Source organism: Rana temporaria, chromosome 3 (assembly GCF_905171775.1).
Source record: "Rana temporaria chromosome 3, aRanTem1.1, whole genome shotgun sequence".
NCBI lineage: Eukaryota > Metazoa > Chordata > Amphibia > Anura > Ranidae > Rana > Rana temporaria.
The window spans coordinates 378,907,159-378,927,842 of NC_053491.1; the positions used below are offsets into that span (position 1 = coordinate 378,907,159).

General features: G+C 43.0%; 1 protein-coding gene across 1 annotated transcript in view; it reads right to left on the minus strand.

The window, feature by feature from the left end:
* Positions 1 to 20,684, minus strand: part of LOC120930509 (PR domain zinc finger protein 4-like) — a 203,027-nt gene that overhangs the window by 163,206 nt on the left and 19,137 nt on the right. The window contains 1 exon segment of the mRNA XM_040341687.1: positions 6,456 to 6,645. The gene's annotated coding sequence lies outside the window, so the exon portion shown is untranslated.

Sequence of the window (20,684 nt, forward strand, 5' to 3'; positions counted from 1 at the left end):
GTTGATGATTTTTAGTTAATTAAAATATAGTTAACCAATCGCTATATCATATATATATAGCATAGTTAGAAAATGTAAATCTTAATTAATAAGAATATGTATTCATACTGTCTATTTACTCAAATAGAAAATGATTGACAATCCAGACCAGATCGTTGATTGGTAAAGGTGATGTCAATCCTTGGCATCCCATTCCGGAGGGAACCGTCACCAAACCACACTCCAGACCAGATCATTGATTGGTAAAGACGAAGTTAACCACCAAAAGATACCCGATCGTCTGGATGAAATTAATCCGTGATGCCCAGTTCCGGATGGAACCTGCCGCCACATCGAATCCTTCATCAGGAGTCATGAAGCAAGATACTCCAGGATTCGTATTGTCGGAAAGAAAGATTTGTTGCAGAAGTCCCTTGTTTATTTGAATCCAAGAATATCCGTTGAAAGAAGGGATATTGAATCCCGTTTACAGCTTGTAACATTACAAGAGCGGATTCACTGAAGAGTTTCTTCAATTGCTGGTTTACCAGTTTTGTTTTATTACATTTGAAATGGGGGGGGGGGGGGGGACCCCACCACTGCAACAGTTCATTTTATTTTTATAAAGACTCGAACTCATCAAGGAAGATCCAAGTTATACAAGAACACTCTTTATCATATGGACGAAGAGAGGAACATTTTTTTTAGTATAAAGAAAAATAATGTGGCCATATCTTTTTAACCACTGATATTTCTTCGGACACCGTTTCTTAATAGGTCTTTGGCTATTCGCCACACTATGAAAGAACGTGGGGGGGATTTGTCGGAACATTTGGGGTTAAAAGAATACATATAAGATCGCACATTTTATATGTTTCATAGTGTTCTATATTCATAATATGTTTAGCAGAAGAGATGCCATTTTGTGTCTTAAACCTGTGACTAAGGCCTTGTTCCCAGAATGACTTATCTCTTCACAAGAGACTGGAAAAGTACACTTCAAAGGTTTTCACTGGTCTTAAGAATTGGACAGATGTATGAGCTAATGAAATGTAAACATTCCGAGTCCACACAACTCACTAAGAACGCCAAGATGTCTGACAATTGTTTGACATACAGGACAATTTATGGGGGTTTTTATAGGCCCAAGTTAGAGAGGTCATAAGTCATGATTAAAGCGGTTCTCCACCGTAAAGTGGAGTCCCGCTGATCGGAACCCTCCCCCCTCCGGTGTCACATTTGACACCTTTCAGGGGGGAGGGGGGTGCAGATACCTGTCTAAAGACAGGTATTTGCACCCACTTCCGGCCCGGCATTCACGGGCAAAAGACGGGCATTCCGTCACTTCCCGTCACCCCCCCCCCCCGTTGTGTGCTGGGAACACTCGGCTCCCAGCACACAGCGGGAGCCAATCGGCGGGCGCGGCGCGACTCGCGCATGCGCCGTAGGGAACCGGGCAGTGAAGCCGCAGCGCTTCACTTCCTGGTTCCCTCAGCGTGGATGGCGGGGGGAGCAGCAGAGAGACGAGCGATCGCTCGTGCTCTGCTGCGATCGGCGCTGGACTCCAGGACAGGTAAGTGTCCTAATATTAAAAGTCAGCAGCTGCAGTATTTGTAGCTGCTGGCTTTTAATATGTTTTTCCCATGGCTTTAACTCTGCTTGACCTCATCATTAGGAATAATTCCTTAGGCACCACTGCCCCCTACAGGTTAATATCGGCATTGGTTCAACATAGTCACCCACCAAAACATAGCATCATGTGACATCGTCAGTCATGTGATAGTGAAACACACACCCAGTTCTTGGGGGAGATAAAAAGTGATTACACAAGACAGGAGGTCTGATGGGAAGAAGCTTGAGGGAGAGAGATGGCTGATCTCTGAAGGAAGCTGGAAAGCAGAGAGTGACCGCAAACATGTAGGGGCTCTCAAGAGTCCTTCATTAGGACTTTCCCTTCTCAAACAGAAAGATCTCTTAATTACTGGTAATGTATAATTTTGATCTTACATCCTCTATGCAATAGGTAGTTTAAACAGATACCAACTGTGGCCACTCTATTATCTTAGCAAGTGTTAATTGTATCTGGAATGTCTTTAACTGCAGCATGAGATACTTCAGAGTCAATTACAGAAGTAACGCACAGACGTACTGTATATATATACTTGTTACATATATCGATCACAATATCATTGTGAGTCCTAGTGAATGGCCTAATGTTGGGATATGTTTAAACAGGTGATGCAGTAGAGATAGCCTTGTGTGTTAAAAAGACATTCTTGGCCAAATTACCAAGAACTGTCCACAGGACAACTTGTCCTTGTGTCTTATGTAGCAGTAGCAAGAGATCTGTTTGTTATTGAGAAGAGATAATTCAATGTCAAGGTTATGTCACTAAAAGCTAAAAGGTTTTAAATACGCCAAGATGATTTAAATATGAGAGTATGAACGCCTTGTCATAATATTGTAAATAGTCTCTAAACATTCAACCATCGCTTATTTCTCATTATAGAAGCATATCAAAATTGTTGTAATACGAATTGTACCTGATTTTATATTTTGCACTGTACCTTTAGTTAATAAATATATATATTTTAAATATTCATTTGTATTGCTTGTCCTCAAAATAGCACGGATAAAAGAATTTTAGATATCTTGTATTGTAGGAAAATTGTATTTCTCCCAAAGCACAGATATACATATTTTCATAATACAATAATATTTTTATAGTTCAGAATAAATATTCTGACGGTATATGTAGGCTTTATGCTGAGATACGTCAATGGTTCTGACACTGCCAATCTTTTCTCTAGCCCTCCTAGGGAGACGGCTAGCATCTCCTCTGTGATAAACACAGGGTTGGGTGGATCTGGGCCAGCCTCAGCACCAGACCCCCCTAATGGCTCAACCAAGGCGCCCACCACTGGGTTGACAGGTGGGGAGAGTACTGGCATAGCCTGACTCGTATCCTCAGAATCCGAGGGGGAACCCTTTGGTTTTTTGACCCCTTTTGCACCCCTTGATCCCGAGCCGTCCGGAGATAATATATGTGGTTTAGGGAACAGCAGTACTACTGATGACCAAAAACCTGGTGGAGAGCCCAGTCAGTGCCTTTTTTTTTTTTTTTTTTTTCCAATTATTATATATATATATTTCTCTTTTCTTTTTTTTTTTTTTTTTTTTTAAGCACACTGTCCCGCCACAAAAAATTGCTAGTATCCACCTGCTGCCATAAGGATTTTTAGGCTAGACAATAACAAGCTAGTTCTGAACTCCAGAACTGCAATACTCGCTTGCGCCACTGGGTGTCACTGTTCCTCAGCCGCAGCGCTGCCGCTCTGTGTCCTCCTGTTCCAAGCTCAGTACTAAATGAGCTGTACAGCACAGAGGAAGGGACGCCCCTTCCTCCTATGAACCTGACATCCCCGCCCCCCCCCCCTCGTAACGGCGCAAAAATTTCTCATGTCCTCGTGCACGCGCACGCGCCCGTATTACGGGGGGGCCGAGCTGGAAGCCACCATGAGCTCTGCTACGGACCTGAGCCAGAGGAGAGCGTTTGAGGCATCCTTTACCGGACACAGAGCGGCATATAGTCCTCCTAGCTGCCTGCGGCCTGACACCCAGCCAGGTAGGAACTTTTGGTAGGTTAAGACCTAAGTTCTGGGCAAGGTATAGGCCCACAGCCCCTCCTTTGCCCACCTAGCGCGCAGCCAGATGGTACCTGCAAACAGACCAGCGAGATCCAATATTTGGGGAGCAAAATACACAGACCATCCTGTCTTTTCCTAGACATAGTGGCCCCAACTGCCAATGCTAGAGCATACACAGGCTAACTCCCCCATAGATTTCCCCTGGAGGGCCTGCTGTCGAACCAAGTCCCGCAGGCCCCCCTTCTTACCTGCTCCATGCCGCAGGACATTGCACAGCAAGCGGTCCAATCTTCCCCCATCTCCGTGGGTATCGTACTAGACCTTCAGGCCCTGGGGTCCTGGAAGGAACCCACTGTCCTGGACCTATACAGCACCCTGGCAAACAGGTTACTTTAGGCACCAACAAAAAAGGCTCTAAGTCCTGGGCCCAGGGTCCAGCTCTCTAAAAAGAGAAGCATTATAGGCAAAACCCCTCGGTTTGGGGGCCCGGGTACTGTCCACTTTGGCTCTGAGGCACCTTGGACAGATCCGGTTAGCCTGCCTTGATCCCAAGGATGTGGAGGCAAAGCTATTCCATGACCAACACCTAAGACACTGGTGAAAAAACTGAGGTACTCCTCCTATGGGAGGGGGTTATATAGGGAGGGGACTTCCTGTTTGAGATTGCCAGTGTCCATCACCTGAAGGTACTCCATATAACCCACATAGTAATGAATATGCCGCTCTGTGTCCCGTGATGTACGAGAAAGAAAAAGCTGATCTCCAGCCACTGACAACATAATTACAAGGAACAGCAAGCCCTATACATGGCATTGTAATGCGCCATGTATGCCAGCCCTGTTCATATATTACAAAGTAATATATCCAAGGGGCACTGGGAATTCAATACTTATTTATACAAAAAAGGTAACTATTATTTGGAAATCTCATTGTCTTTGATTGAGCAGCTTGCATACAAACTGGGCTAACCGTTACTCCATTGAGTATTCAGAAAGTGAAGCATAAAACCAACAGAAGCAGCCTATTCGGGGGTCAAAAACTGCCCCCTTCTTCAGGACTACAAGAAAGTATAAAATAAAAATATACTTTCATCTGTACTTGTAGCCTAAATGAAGGGAGAGGCTTTTGTCCCCTGAAACTCAATGGATGTTTTATAGGGAGACGATAATGTGATTTGGCCTCTTACGATTTTTGTGTGGCACTCCTTCTGTTGGTTTATGCTTTCTGCTCAACTACTAGGCGCTCACAAAAAGTGGACTTTCATAAATCCTGCCTATAATTGGGCATATAACATTTCTGCTGCAGCCATGTGTACACCCTTACTGTCCTGAGCCTCCTAAAATAGTAACAATGAGTTCATAGTTTTAGATGCCGTTCTGGCCATTTCAGTATGGTGCAAGACACTCTGACCTGATGCAGGGGATTGGAGAGGACACCACAGAAATCTTGTCTTGCAGCCAGTGTCATCTTAAGAGCATTATAGGCCCCCGGGCAATACAGTGCACTGGGGCCCTGTCTACACAATCACGCAAGAGAATTTACTGACAAAAATCATAAAATCTACTGGCAGAACCACATTTTTTACTGCCACTGCAAAAAAAGTACCTAAAATTATAGTTTTCAGTGCCGAACAATGCAAATGTCAGTATTTAAACTATAAACATATAGCTAGTGCTATTAGCAATGTGTTTAAGTTAAACAAAAGTAAAAAAAAAAATATGTCTTCATTGACATGAAGGTCAGGTTACTATAACCCAGGCAGCACAGAGTTTCCTCTTACATCAGAGTCTGCAGTGAAAGGGAACTCTTATGTAAAGGGGAACGCTGCAGATCATGATCTAAGGGGGGAACTCTGATGTGGAGGGGGGCTCTGGTGACCAGAGTCCACTGCTTTCTCTTTCCCACTTACATCAGGGTCCTCAGACTGAGTTCCCCCTTGCATTGTAAGGGGGAATCCTGCAGACTCTGATGTAAAGGGGAACTCTGATGTGGGGGGCACTCTGGTGACCAGAGACCACCTTCCGTAGAGTAAATACACTAAGGTAAGGGGGGTCACTAATATAGGAGGGGGAACCTTTATATCAGTGCCCCCTTACATTTTTGCATTCACTCCCCCCTTACATCAGCAACCCCCCGCACTCGTGGAGGATCGGATCTTCTCTGTAATTTCCGCAAACTGGGCATGGGAAGTTCTAACTCGTCACTCTCCACATTTTTTTTACTGGGCAGCCGGTGGGGCCCCCCAGGCAAGCAGGGCCCCCGGGCAACTGCCCAGCGTGCCCAATGGAAAAGATGGCCCTGCTTGCAGCACCTGCGGGCACCGCTCTGGCTAGCAGAGTTTTTGAGGTGAAGTGCAGTAGATATCACTCTGCCTTATTCTGCAGCCAGAACTATAAGAGGCATTGGCTGATATGACCGCTTGCTCAGTCCGCCTTCTGCCTTCTCCCTTCATGGCCGGTGCTTGGTCAGATGCAAATGACTGAAGTAGTTCCATTGCGTTTGACACTGTGGGGACGGTGGGTCGGCAAGCTGAAGGCACGATCTACCAGTCAGCTGGACGCGTTCGACTGGTAGATCTCGATCGACCGGTTGCCAAACCCTGGCTTTAATAGCCTCAACAAAGTTTGTTGAAATCTCTGAAAATGTGTTGTTAAAGCTTGCTGTTCATCCTGCTCTTATACAAACTGAGGCCCATGTGAAAGCAAGCATAAAAAAGCATGTACAATGCCACATTTTGAAGCAAGCGTAAAATGTGGAGAGTATTACATAAGGAACAATGCATAGAGCTGGAGCCAATAAAACATGGAGGAAGAATGTACATATCCCTACATGAGGCACCGGTTTCACTTTGTGTCTGCTGCCAATTTCATTGTCGTATAAAGCTTGCTTCAGAATAGAGAGACACACTCCGCCAGTCATGAGCAGCCTCCATTTTCTGGGATGGAGAGAAGGCGGTCAAGGTAGGGTGGCTGCAAGGTGAACTGATAACACGGGATGATAAATTCTCCATGGAAGTTTACTAGGACAAAAAAAAAGAGAATGTTACAGAAACTGAAGTACAAAAGACTAAAGCTGGAAAGATGCTACTTGTTGTTCTTGCAAACTCCCAGAGTGACATACGGATAATTTTATAAGTCTAGAGCAGGAGTAGGCAATCTTAGCACGGATTGTTGTGGAGTTAATGAGGCACATTGCAAGACTGACAGTCACAGGCATGACTTCAAGGAGCAGACGCATGATGGGATTTGTAGGGTTACCATGGAGTATCAATGTTGCCTACTCCTGGTTTAGAGTAAGCAGAGCAGGTCATTCCTGTAGGCCATTGCAAGTTAAGTTTGCCCAAGATGCTTCTAACAGCTCTGTGCTGTCCTCTTCTCAGGGAAAGGCTAGCTGTTAGGACAAAACACCCCCTAGAAGTACAGGAGGGAGCACCGTCCTCTACGAGTCTCGCATTGTGCTTTCTGCTGAGCTCATCAGCTGTGGAGCTGCGGAGGTCATCTGCAGCAACAAGAGACAGCACTGTGCATGTGTAGGGCTCAGAAAGACATTGTTTACCACTGGGGGCACATGTCCTAACGGCTGGTTTGCACTAGAGAAGAGGACAGGACAGAGCTGTGAAAACTATCAGAAGCATTTGGGGGCAGGCTTCATTCCATACACAAATGCATTATTTTTTATAGGGCAAGTTCGCCTTTGTACACTTTTTTTTCTAAATTCCAGCTCCCCTATGCACCAATATAGCATTCATGTACTTTTTTTGCAAAAATATCAATGCTTACCACTAAATCTACAATTACTTTTCTTGTCCTGATCCATGTTTCCAGACATTTCCATTAGTAATGTCTTCTTCCTGATCAGACTACAGGTCATGACACAGGAAGGAGTTGACCAGCTGACCTCATTAGCACCCTACATCATCCACCCATTCACAGCTGCACTTTTTAAATGAAATGCAATCAGTGATCACCCTTCCCACTAAATACACAATCAGTGAATTAGACCCCTTTCACACTGGGGCATTTTTCAGGTGCTTTAGCGTTAAAAGGCGCCTGAAAGAAGCTGCATCTGCAATCCCAATGTGAAAGCCTAAGTGCTTTCACACTGAGGCTCTGTGCAGGCAGGGCGTAAAAAAAAAGTCCTGCAAGCAGCTTCTTTGCAGCGCTTTAGGAGCGTTGAATACACCGCTCCTAAAAAAAGCTCCCTCAATGGGAAGGGGGTTTTAACGCCAAAGCGCCTGAAAAACGCCCCATTGTGAAAGGGGTCTTAGCGGTACTTTACAAGCGTTTTTCGGGCACTGGCAGTGTGAAAGGGCTCTGAAAGCACTCGGGCTTTCACATTGGGATTGCAGATGAGGCTTCTTTCAGGCTTTTTTAATGCCAAAGCACCCGAAAAACGCCCCGGTGTGAAAGGGCCCTTAGTGTATGGCAAGTTTTATAAAAGTACATAGAAAGGAGTGGACAGAAACACTCAGCTGTCAAGCCCCGTTCACAACTCTGCATAGCAGGAACTTACATTCCCACATGCATTTTTTTTTTTTAGCCAGGGGAGGGAGGGCGTCTGAGTATTTTTTACTCATCACACATAGGGCAGCCCATCCACCTGAATAGGCTTCCCTACACACAGCAATCGCCCCAAAGAAGCTTCAGGACTATTTTTTAGAGCTGAGCTTGGTGCGTTCATTTTTTAAATTTTTGGTGCATCGCATTTCTGAAATGCAAGGAAACGCACAAATGTGAATGGAGCCTCATTGTTCCTGTGTTATCGCACCAATTTCACTTTCAGGCCCCATTTACATCTAACATAGTGGGAGCGCATGTTTTGTGGCTCGTTTTTCCTGTGACACGCATAGGGCAGCCTGTTGGTTACTAGTGTTGAGCAGAATATGCCATATTCGATTTCGCGATATATCTCGAATATATATTCGAATATTCGAGATATATTCGCTAAATTCGAATATTCGTGATATTTTATCGAAATTAATTGATTGCGATTTTTCGCTATTGCGAATGCGAAAATAATTGCGATTTTTTATAACTGCGGTAGGAGCGCTCTGATTGGCTTAGAATATTCGTGATATTTTATCGAAATATCGCAACATGCGAATGCGATATTTATTGCGGAATTTCGAGATATGCTGGAGGAGCGCTCTGATTGGCTCAGAATATTCGTGATATTTTATCGAAATATCGCAACATGCGAATGCGATATTTATTGCGCAATTTCGAGATATGCTGGAGGAGCGCTCTGATTGGCTCAGAATATTCGTGATATTTTATCGAAATATCGCAACATGCGAATGCGATATTTATTGCGCAATTTCGAGATATGCTGGAGGAGCGCTCTGATTGGCTCAGAATATTCCTGATATTTTATCGAAATATCGCAACATGCGAATGCGATATTTATTGCGCAATTTCGAGAAATGCTGGAGGAGCGCTCTGATTGGCTCACTCTGAAATCGAATATTCGAGATATTTTAACGCAATTTCACAAAATGCGAATGCGAAATTGATTGCAGATATTTCGAAAACTGCTGTAGCAGCACTCTGAAATCGAATATGTATGATATTTTAACCAAAAAACATATTGCGATTGCGATTTTTCGATCGCGCATGCGCAATTGCGCGAACAACACGCGACCATTTCCTGGAGCCTTGCCAGTTTCCAACTTATGATCGCAGCGCAATCACACAGCAACATGGTTGGAAGCAATTTCACTAAGTCTGAGGAAAAGTTGCTGATTTGTGTAAGTATTTTGACCACTGTTATTTCATCATCTTCAACTGCATTTTAGTCTAGTTTAAAAGTTAGTATATATGATCAGATATTAGTATTTCACAAAAAATGTGTCTCCTGCTTTTACAAAACTACAAGTCCCAGCATGCCTGGACAGCTGCAGACACCCTGGTTGGCAAATGTGTATTTAGGCACTTTTCCTTGTTATTTAGCATAATGAATTTAACATTTTTTTGGACATAGGACGTATGCGAACGTCCTGACTTCAGTGTCCTCAAGGCCCAAGGACGTTCGAATACATATTGCCCTTTAGATGTTGCAGAACTACAACTTCCAGCATGCCTGGGAATGCTGGCACTTCTAGTATTGTAAGTTCTGCAGGCCCCCATTTTTCAGGCCTTTATGCACGGGTCTCTAAACTGTGGCACCCTAGATGCAGCAAAAGTAAAATTCTTAGCATGCACTGACAGACCGTGGCTGATGGGAGTAGTAGTTTTGCAACAGCTGGAGGTGGACTGGTCTTGAAACCCAGAGTTAGGTAACAAACCCGTAGTGTTTTGCAACCATTCTGCCTCCAGCTGTTTTTTTCCTGTTGAAAAGCCTGTGGCGTGCGAAACACAACCCAAAAACTCCACCCGGTGCAAGGAAAAATTTGCACACACCTAAAGAGTGACATCACAAAAAACTGCGGCGGTTGCATACGTCAGTGGTCCTCCGAAAAGGTCCCGTCTCTGACCCCCCGGGGCGTTAGGCTCCTGACAGGGAAAAGAGTTACTGTGGTCCATACAGCCGAAGCCATATGGACCCATCTCGGTCCAAGCAGCGCAATCAACACGCGAACAACACGCGACCATTTCCTGGACCCTTGCCAGTTTCCAACTTTTTGATCGCAACGCAATCGCAGAGCAAGATGGTTGGAAGTAATTTCACTGTATCTGAGGAAAATTTGCTGATTTGTGTAAGTATTTCGACCACTGTTATTTCATTATCTTCAACTGCATTTTAGTCTAGTTTAAAAGTTAGTATATATGATCAGATATTAGTATTTCACAAAAAATGTGTCTCCTGCTTTTACAAAACTACAAGTCCCAGCATGCCTGGACAGCTGCAGACACCCTGGTTGGCAAATGTGTATTTAGGCACTTTTCCTTGTTATTTAGCATAATGAATTTAACATTTTTTTGGACATAGGACGTATGCGAACGTCCTGACTTCAGTGTCCTCAAGGCCCAAGGACGTTCGAATACATATTGCCCTTTAGATGTTGCAGAACTACAACTTCCAGCATGCCTGGGAATGCTGGCACTTCTAGTATTGTAAGTTCTGCAGGCCCCCATTTTTCAGGCCTTTATGCACGGGTCTCTAAACTGTGGCACCCTAGATGCAGCAAAAGTAAAATTCTTAGCATGCACTGACAGACCGTGGCTGATGGGAGTAGTAGTTTTGCAACAGCTGGAGGTGGACTGGTCTTGAAACCCAGAGTTAGGTAACAAACCCGTAGTGTTTTGCAACCATTCTGCCTCCAGCTGTTTTTTTCCTGTTGAAAAGCCTGTGGCGTGCAAAACACAACCCAAAAACTCCACCCGGATGCAGTGAAAAATGTGCACACACCTAAAGAGTGACATCACAAAAAACTGCGACGGGTACATACGTCAGTGGCCCTCCGAAAAGGTCCCGTCTCTGACCCCCCGGGGCGTTAGGCTCCTGACAGGGAAAAGAGTTAGCAACGCATATCTCCCCTATACGTGTATCCTGTGTTGTTAATAATATATTCATAATTATGCAAATGATAATGGCTGCTATATTTATGCAAAAAAGGTGGCGGCCGAAATGGCAGGATATAAATTCTGTCATGTTACCCCTGTCATTGATTAATAAGGCGAGAATGCTTCCAATTGTTGAATAGCATACATTTACGTCATATATCCATAAGGCTGTCAACAGAAGTATTACAATATACTTTGTTCTTGCTTTGCATGGGACTTTAAAGAAAAACCCCGACCATGGCAAGTGGGGGTGGGTAAGGTTTAAACCACCTATCCTATGTTTGTGGCTGACATATAAGTAACCTGTGTGCCAAGTTTCATATAAATATCTTTAGCCGTTTGTACGTGATGCTGGAACATACATACATACATACATACATACATACATACATACATTTATGCACACACACACACGTTGAGTTTTATATATATAGATTACCACTAAATTCCTGTGTTAGGAGTGGGGTTGTTATAGTAATCCCGTGTGCTCCATCAGGCCCTTTTTTTAACATGAGATGGTCTGAACAAAACAAAGGAGACAAAAACAGCTCATTTTAACATGGTGGCATCCCAGCTCACGCTCAGTCCCCTGTAGTGCCCACAAGACCCTTTAATATAACATTGTCCCATTGGTTAACTGTCTATATAAATCAATTTGTATTCATATACAATACAGCAGAGTACACAGAATTTGCATACGTCATTAGAAAACATTTTTATAATATATGAACATTGTGTTATTATAGGAGCTCCAATGCCAGTTGTGCGCGCCAAGCGCAGAAGGCGCCAGGCCGATGAGGAGGAGGAGGAGGATGCGGCAGAGGAGGATGCGGCAGAGGAGGAGATGGATGAGGAGGAGCAGCCAGGGCCCTCCCACTCCCCAACCCCAGCTCCTGTTGAGGAGCAAGCTGAGGAGCTTCCCCCCCCCCACCACCCCAACTTCTCAAGCAGAAGAGCAGGAGGAAGAGAGCGGTCCTGTGAGCCTCGCTCAGGAAGGTAAATATGTGCACAATGATTAATAACATTTCAACAACAAAATGTAGATATAAAAATGGACAACATATAAAGCGCACCTGTCAGATTGTAGAACCATAATATGGTATTGATGCTAGAAGTATACAGGTAGTGCATAATTATTAGGCAAGTTGTATTTTTTGAGGATTCATTTTATTATTGAACAACAACCATGTTCTCAATGAACCCCAAAAACTCATTAATATCAAAGCTGAATTTTTTTGGAAGTAGTTTTTAGTTTGTTTTTAGTGTTAGTTATTTTCAGGGGGATATCTGTGTGTGCAGGTGACTACTATTACTGTGCAGAATTATTAGGCAACTTAACCAAAAAATAAATAGATACCCATTTCAATGATTTATTTTTAACAGTGAAACCAATATAACATCTCAACATTCACAAATACACATTTCTGACATTTAAAAACAAAACAAAAACAAATCAGTGACCAATATAGCCACCTTTCTTTGCAAGGACACTCAAAAGCCTGACATCCATGGATTCTGTCAGTGTTTTGATCTGTTCACCATCAACATTGCGTGCAGCAGCAACCACAGCCTCCCAGACACTGTTCAGAGAGGTGTACTGTTTTCCCTCCTTGTAAATCCCACATTTGATGATGGACCACAGGTTCTCAATGGGGTTCAGATCAGGTGAACAAGGAGGCCATGTCATTACTTTTTTTTATTTAATACCCTTTCTTGCCAGCCACGCTGTGGAGTACTTTGACACGTGTGATGGAGCATTGTCCTGCATGAAAATCATGTTTTTCTTGAAGGATGGTGACTTCTTCCTGTACCACTGCTTGAAGAAGGTCTCTTCCATAATCTGGCAGTAGGACTGGGAGTTGAGCTTGACTCCATCCTCAATCCGAAAAGGCCCCACAAGCTCATCTTTGATGATACCAGCCCAAACCAGTACTCCACCACCACCTTGCTGGCGTCTGAGTCGGACTGGAGCTCCCTGCCCTTTACCAATCCAGCCACGGGCTCTTCCATCTGGCCCATCAAGACTCACTCTCATTTCAGTAGTCCATAAAACCTTAGAAAAATCTTTCTTGAGATATTTATTGGCACAGTCTTGACGTTGCAGCTTGTGTGTCTTGTTCAGTGGTCATCGTCTTTCAGCCTTTCTTACCTTGGCCATGTCTCTGGGTATTGCACACCTTGTGCTTTTGGGCACCCCAGTGATGTTGCAGCTCTGAAATATGGCCAATCTGGTGGCAAGTGGCATCTTGGCAGCTGCACGCTTAACCTTTCTCAGTTCATGGGCAGTTATTTTGCGCCTTTGTTTTTCCACACGTTTCTTTTGTTTGATGATCACGCTTCAGAAGCTTTGCAATTTTAAGAGTGCTGCATCCCTCTGCTAGATATCTCTCTATTTTGGACTTTTCAGAGTCTGTCAAGTCCTTCTTTTGGCCCATTTTGCCAAAGGAAAGGAAATTGACTAATAATTATGCACACCTGATATAGAGTGTTGATGTCATTAGACCACACACCTTCTCATTACAGAGATGTACATTACCTAATATGCCTAATCGGTAGTAGGCTTTCGAGCCTATACAGCTTGGAGTAAGACAACATGCATAAAGAGGATGATGTGGTCCAAATACTCATTTGCCTAATAATTCTGCACTCCCGGGATGTGTTAGACACATAACAAGTGTATACACATGATAATGATTGATTAATAAGCAAAAAAAATATTTTTTATATTTGGTAACGTTCTTTGAAATCCAAATGTTTTTTTATTATATCCTAACAGTAGCAAGAAAGATGATGCAGCAGCACGCGCTGCTAAAGAAGACACATCTGAGGATTAAGGGAAATCATCAACAAATTCGCTACCTGGTCCAGCAAAATACGCAGCTAGAGCAGCAGCAATTAGAATATCTTGCTGAGCTGGAAAGGCTTCAGAAGCTCATGCTCAGCTATGTCTGAATTAATTTTTTGATTAAAAAATGTTATTTTTTGGAAATGTTTCATTTCTTTTTGAGATAGATTTTTAGGTTTTTCAACACATCTAACTTCACATCGAACAAATCAACATCAACACATCTAACTTCATAATAAGCAAAAACATTTTATACTATCATTTTATTTAACACAAACCTAGGACAAACTAAAGCACACGGACACAGACACGACGAACAAAAAATAAACTGTTGAAAAATGAACATAACAAAAGCAACAATATATATATATATACAGAGAGAGAGAGAGAGCAAGAAAGAGAGAGAGAGTGCAGATTTGCTCTTGCAGACAGCCTAATGGTTGCAGTATAAAGGCCGCAAACCAGGGTTTAACATAAGGTTCATTGTTTTAGTTACACTTGCTGTTACGATCCGGTCTGGTAGCTTGAAGCGGAGGCTGTTGGTGAATCCGCTGTGCCAGAGAGGTCATGAAGCTTTACTCAGCATGGAGGCAGCAGCAGTAGTATTAAAATATAATGTAACTAGACAATGCATTTCCTGAGGAAAATGCGAGTGGGAATGCTGAATAGCTTAATTGCTGAGCCCCTTGCCAAAGACATTCACCATAACCACTACACTATCTTTAGGACACACAGCTTCTTTCTCTATCTGCAAAGTATAGAGTATGCTGACTTCCTGGTCGCCCCTCCCCCCTCAAGAGGTTTCCCCTCCCCCCCAGGTCAGTGAGGAGGAATATTGCACTGAGGTCAGGAAAGTTATTTATGGAAAGAAATAACATTACAAACGCTTTTAATTCACAGATCAAATACATGATTTAAGCCTCCAAACAAAGCTTAATAAATCCTCAACCGTACATGCGATCGATACAACGACTACACCGTTTGAAATACACGGCCCTTGTGAACGCATTGATATGAAATTTATGTTGATAAACTTAAAAATGTGGCCATGTCTGCGATTTAGAAAAGAGCGTCTTTGTGAGTTTTGCAGCAACATTTTTTAGATAATTTAACATGAGAGTCTATGAGACATAATTTCTGGCTGTTGCTCCAATAACTAAAACTAAAATACGTATCGCAGAATTGATCACATTGCCAGAAACCAGACAAGCATAGCTACGTTTTGATATAAAAATTGTGTATGAAAAGTAGATCTTGTGGGCGTGAGACCAATTTGTTTCCCCTTTTTGTAAAGATATTTTTAATTACAAAGATCTCCAATGTTAAGGTCACATGACAGACTCTAAATCCCCTCCATAGGATTACATTATAACCTATCGCATTTTTGTGAAAAATTCGCAAAACGTAAATTGCGTTTTCAACAAAAAATTGTAAACGATGACGATCTGAAAAGTCATAGCCGGATAGCTAAATATTTTGTGACCGCTTTACAGTTTTTTCAGTGTCTGTAAGTGAAAGTATGAAGTAGCTGAAACTTTTGGCAGGGCATGTGAATTCAAAGGGGAAAAGGATGTTCTCATTGACTTCAATGTTAAAAAAAGGGTCTAAAAGCTTAAAATTTATAAAAGTGTAAAAAGTAGAAAAAAACTTGAAGAAGTCCCATCATTAGCTGAAAGAGACGAACATTTTTACAGTTGAATGGTCTCAATAGCTGAAAGTATGCCGAAGTTACGCAGAACCAAAAAACGTAAGGAATAATAAGATTACTAAATTTACGTATATCAATACTGGAAATGTTTATTAAAGCATTCACACTAATTAAGATTAATACATTTACGGGTATCCATACTGGGAATGCTTATTAAAGCATTCCCACTAAGTATCACACAGGCATGATTTACAAGCAGTAGTGGTAATAGTAATAGATAGCATAAAAACACTTGGGGAATACTTTACAGCATCAGTAGTGGTCATAGTAGTCAATAGTGTACCAAAAAATTGGGACACAGGTGTCTTGACTGAGCTGTAATAGTAGTAGTAGACATTGACAATACAGTGTCAAATCACTCGGGCAAGAGGTGCCATGATGAACAGCAGTCTTAATAAGAGTATATAGGGTGTGAAATAATTGCTGACATAGGTGTCTTGACTGGGCAGCAGAAGCAGCAGTAGTAGTATTAGCAGTAGTAGTTGATACAGAGTCATATCACTTGGGCAGGAGGTGCCATGATGAACAGCAGTATTAATAAGAGTATATAGGGTGTGAAATAACTGCTGACATAGGTGTCTTGACTGGGCAGCAGAAGCAGCAGTAGTAGTATTAACAGTAGTAGTTGATACAGAGTCATATCACATGGGCAGGAGGTGCCATGATGAACAGCAGTAGGAATAGGAGTATATAGAGTGTCAAATAACTGCTGACATAGGTGTCTTGACTGGGCAGCAGCAGCAGCAGCAGAAGCAGCAGTAGTAGTATTAACAGTAGTAGTTGATACAGAGTCATATCACATGGGCAGGAGGTGCCATGATGAACAGCAGTAGGAATAGGAGTATATAGAGTGTCAAATAACTGCTGACATAGGTGTCTTGACTGGGCAGCAGCAGCAGCAGAAGCAGCAGTAGTAGTATTAACAGTAGTAGTTGATACAGAGTCATATCACATGGGCAGGAGGTGCCATGATGAACAGCAGTATTAATAAGAGTATATAGGGTGTGAAATAACTGCTGACATAGGTGTCTTGACTGGGCAGCAGAAGCAGCAGTAGTAGTATTAACAGTAGTAGTTGATACAGAGTCATATCACTTGGGCAGGAGGTGCCATGATGAACAGCAGTATTAATAAGAGTATATAGGGTGTGAAATAACTGCTGACATAGGTGTCTTGACTGGGCAGCAGAAGCAGCAGTAGTAGTATTAACAGTAGTAGTTGATACAGAGTCATATCACATGGGCAGGAGGTGCCATGATGAACAGCAGTATTAATAAGAGTATATAGGGTGTGAAATAACTGCTGACATAGGTGTCTTGACTGGGCAGCAGAAGCAGCAGTAGTAGTATTAACAGTAGTAGTTGATACAGAGTCATATCACTTGGGCAGGAGGTGCCATGATGAACAGCAGTATTAATAAGAGTATATAGGGTGTGAAATAACTGCTGACATAGGTGTCTTGACTGGGCAGCAGAAGCAGCAGTAGTAGTATTAACAGTAGTAGTTGATACAGAGTCATATCACATGGGCAGGAGGTGCCATGATGAACAGCAGTAGGAATAGGAGTATATAGAGTGTCAAATAACTGCTGACATAGGTGTCTTGACTGGGCAGCAGCAGCAGCAGAAGCAGCAGTAGTAGTATTAACAGTAGTAGTTGATACAGAGTCATATCACATGGGCAGGAGGTGCCATGATGAACAGAAGTAGGAATAGGAGTATATAGAGTGTCAAATAACTGCTGACATAGGTGTATTGACTGGGCAGCAGCAGCAGCAGAAGCAGCAGTAGTAGTATTAACAGTAGTAGTTGATACAGAGTCATATCACATGGGCAGGAGGTGCCATGATGAACAGCAGTAGGAATAGGAGTATTTAGAGTGTCAAATAACTGCTGACATAGGTGTCTTGACTGGGCAGCAGCAGCAGCAGAAGCAGCAGTAGTAGTATTAACAGTAGTAGTTGATACAGAGTCATATCACATGGGCAGGAGGTGCCATGATGAACAGCAGTATTAATAAGAGTATATAGGGTGTGAAATAACTGCTGACATAGGTGTCTTGACTGGGCAGCAGAAGCAGCAGTAGTAGTATTAACAGTAGTAGTTGATACAGAGTCATATCACTTGGGCAGGAGGTGCCATGATGAACAGCAGTATTAATAAGAGTATATAGGGTGTGAAATAACTGCTGACATAGGTGTCTTGACTGGGCAGCAGAAGCAGCAGAAGCAGCAGTAGTAGTATTAACAGTAGTAGTTGATACAGAGTCATATCACATGGGCAGGAGGTGCCATGATGAACAGCAGTATTAATAAGAGTATATAGGGTGTGAAATAACTGCTGACATAGGTGTCTTGACTGGGCAGCAGAAGCAGCAGTAGTAGTATTAACAGTAGTAGTTGATACAGAGTCATATCACTTGGGCAGGAGATGCCATGATGAACAGCAGTATTAATAAGAGTATATAGGGTGTGAAATAACTGCTGACATAGGTGTCTTGACTGGGCAGCAGAAGCAGCAGTAGTAGTATTAACAGTAGTAGTTGATACAGAGTCATATCACATGGGCAGGAGGTGCCATGATGAACAGCAGTAGGAATAGGAGTATATAGAGTGTCAAATAACTGCTGACATAGGTGTCTTGACTGGGCAGCAGAAGCAGCAGTAGTAGTATTAACAGTAGTAGTTGATACAGAGTCATATCACTTGGGCAGGAGGTGCCATGATGAACAGCAGTATTAATAAGAGTATATAGGGTGTGAAATAACTGCTGACATAGGTGTCTTGACTGGGCAGCAGAAGCAGCAGAAGCAGCAGTAGTAGTATTAACAGTAGTAGTTGATACAGAGTCATATCACATGGGCAGGAGGTGCCATGATGAACAGCAGTATTAATAAGAGTATATAGGGTGTGAAATAACTGCTGACATAGGTGTCTTGACTGGGCAGCAGAAGCAGCAGTAGTAGTATTAACAGTAGTAGTTGATACAGAGTCATATCACTTGGGCAGGAGGTGCCATGATGAACAGCAGTATTAATAAGAGTATATAGGGTGTGAAATAACTGCTGACATAGGTGTCTTGACTGGGCAGCAGAAGCAGCAGTAGTAGTATTAACAGTAGTAGTTGATACAGAGTCATATCACATGGGCAGGAGGTGCCATGATGAACAGCAGTAGGAATAGGAGTATATAGAGTGTCAAATAACTGCTGACATAGGTGTCTTGACTGGGCAGCAGAAGCAGCAGTAGTAGTATTAACAGTAGTAGTTGATACAGAGTCATATCACTTGGGCAGGAGGTGCCATGATGAACAGCAGTATTAATAAGAGTATATAGGGTGTGAAATAACTGCTGACATAGGTGTCTTGACTGGGCAGCAGAAGCAGCAGAAGCAGCAGTAGTAGTATTAACAGTAGTAGTTGATACAGAGTCATATCACATGGGCAGGAGGTGCCATGATGAACAGCAGTATTAATAAGAGTATATAGGGTGTGAAATAACTGCTGACATAGGTGTCTTGACTGGGCAGCAGAAGCAGCAGTAGTAGTATTAACAGTAGTAGTTGATACAGAGTCATATCACTTGGGCAGGAGGTGCCATGATGAACAGCAGTATTAATAAGAGTATATAGGGTGTGAAATAACTGCTGACATAGGTGTCTTGACTGGGCAGCAGAAGCAGCAGTAGTAGTATTAACAGTAGTAGTTGATACAGAGTCATATCACATGGGCAGGAGGTGCCATGATGAACAGCAGTAGGAATAGGAGTATATAGAGTGTCAAATAACTGCTGACATAGGTGTCTTGACTGGGCAGCAGCAGCAGCAGAAGCAGCAGTAGTAGTATTAACAGTAGTAGTTGATACAGAGTCATATCACATGGGCAGGAGGTGCCATGATGAACAGCAGTAGGAATAGGAGTATATAGAGTGTCAAATAACTGCTGACATAGGTGTCTTGACTGGGCAGCAGCAGCAGCAGAAGCAGCAGTAGTAGTATTAACAGTAGTAGTTGATACAGAGTCATATCACATGGGCAGGAGGTGCCATGATGAACAGCAGTAGGAATAGGAGTATATAGAGTGTCAAATAACTGCTGACATAGGTGTCTTGACTGGGCAGCAGCAGCAGCAGAAGCAGCAGTAGTAGTATTAACAGTAGTAGTTGATACAGAGTCATATCACATGGGCAGGAGGTGCCATGATGAACAGCAGTATTAATAAGAGTATATAGGGTGTGAAATAACTGCTGACATAGGTGTCTTGACTGATCCAGAGGATTCATGGGAGAAAATCATGTGGTCAGATGAGACTATAATATAACTTTTTGATCATAATTTCACTAACCGTGTTCGGAGGAAGAATAATGATGAGTACCATGCCAAGAACGCCATCCCTAATGTGAAGCATGGGGGTGGTAGCATCATGCTTTGGTGGTGTTTTTCTGCACATGGGACAGGGTGACTGCACTGTATTAAGGAGAGGATGACCGTGGCCATGTATTGCGAGATTTTGGGCAACAACCTCCTTCCCTGAGTTAGAGCTTTGAAGATGGGTCGAGGCTGGGTCTTCCAACATGACAATGACCCAAAGCACACAGCCAGGATAACCAAGGATTGGCTCTGTAAGGAGCATATCAAGGTTCTGGCGTGGCCTAGCCAGTCTCCAGACCTAAACCCAATAGAGAATCTTTGGAGGGAGCTCAAACTCCGTGTTTCTCAGCGAGAGCCCAGAAACATGACTGATGTAGAGAAGATCTGTGTGGAGGAGTGGGCCAAAATCCCTCCTCCAGTGTGTGCAAAGCTGGTGTAAAACTACAAGAAAGGTTTGACCGCTGTAATTGCAAAGAAAGCCTACTGTACCAAATATTAACATTGATTTTCTCTGATGTTAAAATAGTTATATTCAGCACTGTAAATACATCAGGTCCGGGGCTTTATCAGGGAATGCATGACAAGGGACCCTTCAGCGCCCTGAACCGACGACGGGTGCCAGAAAGTCACCGCCGA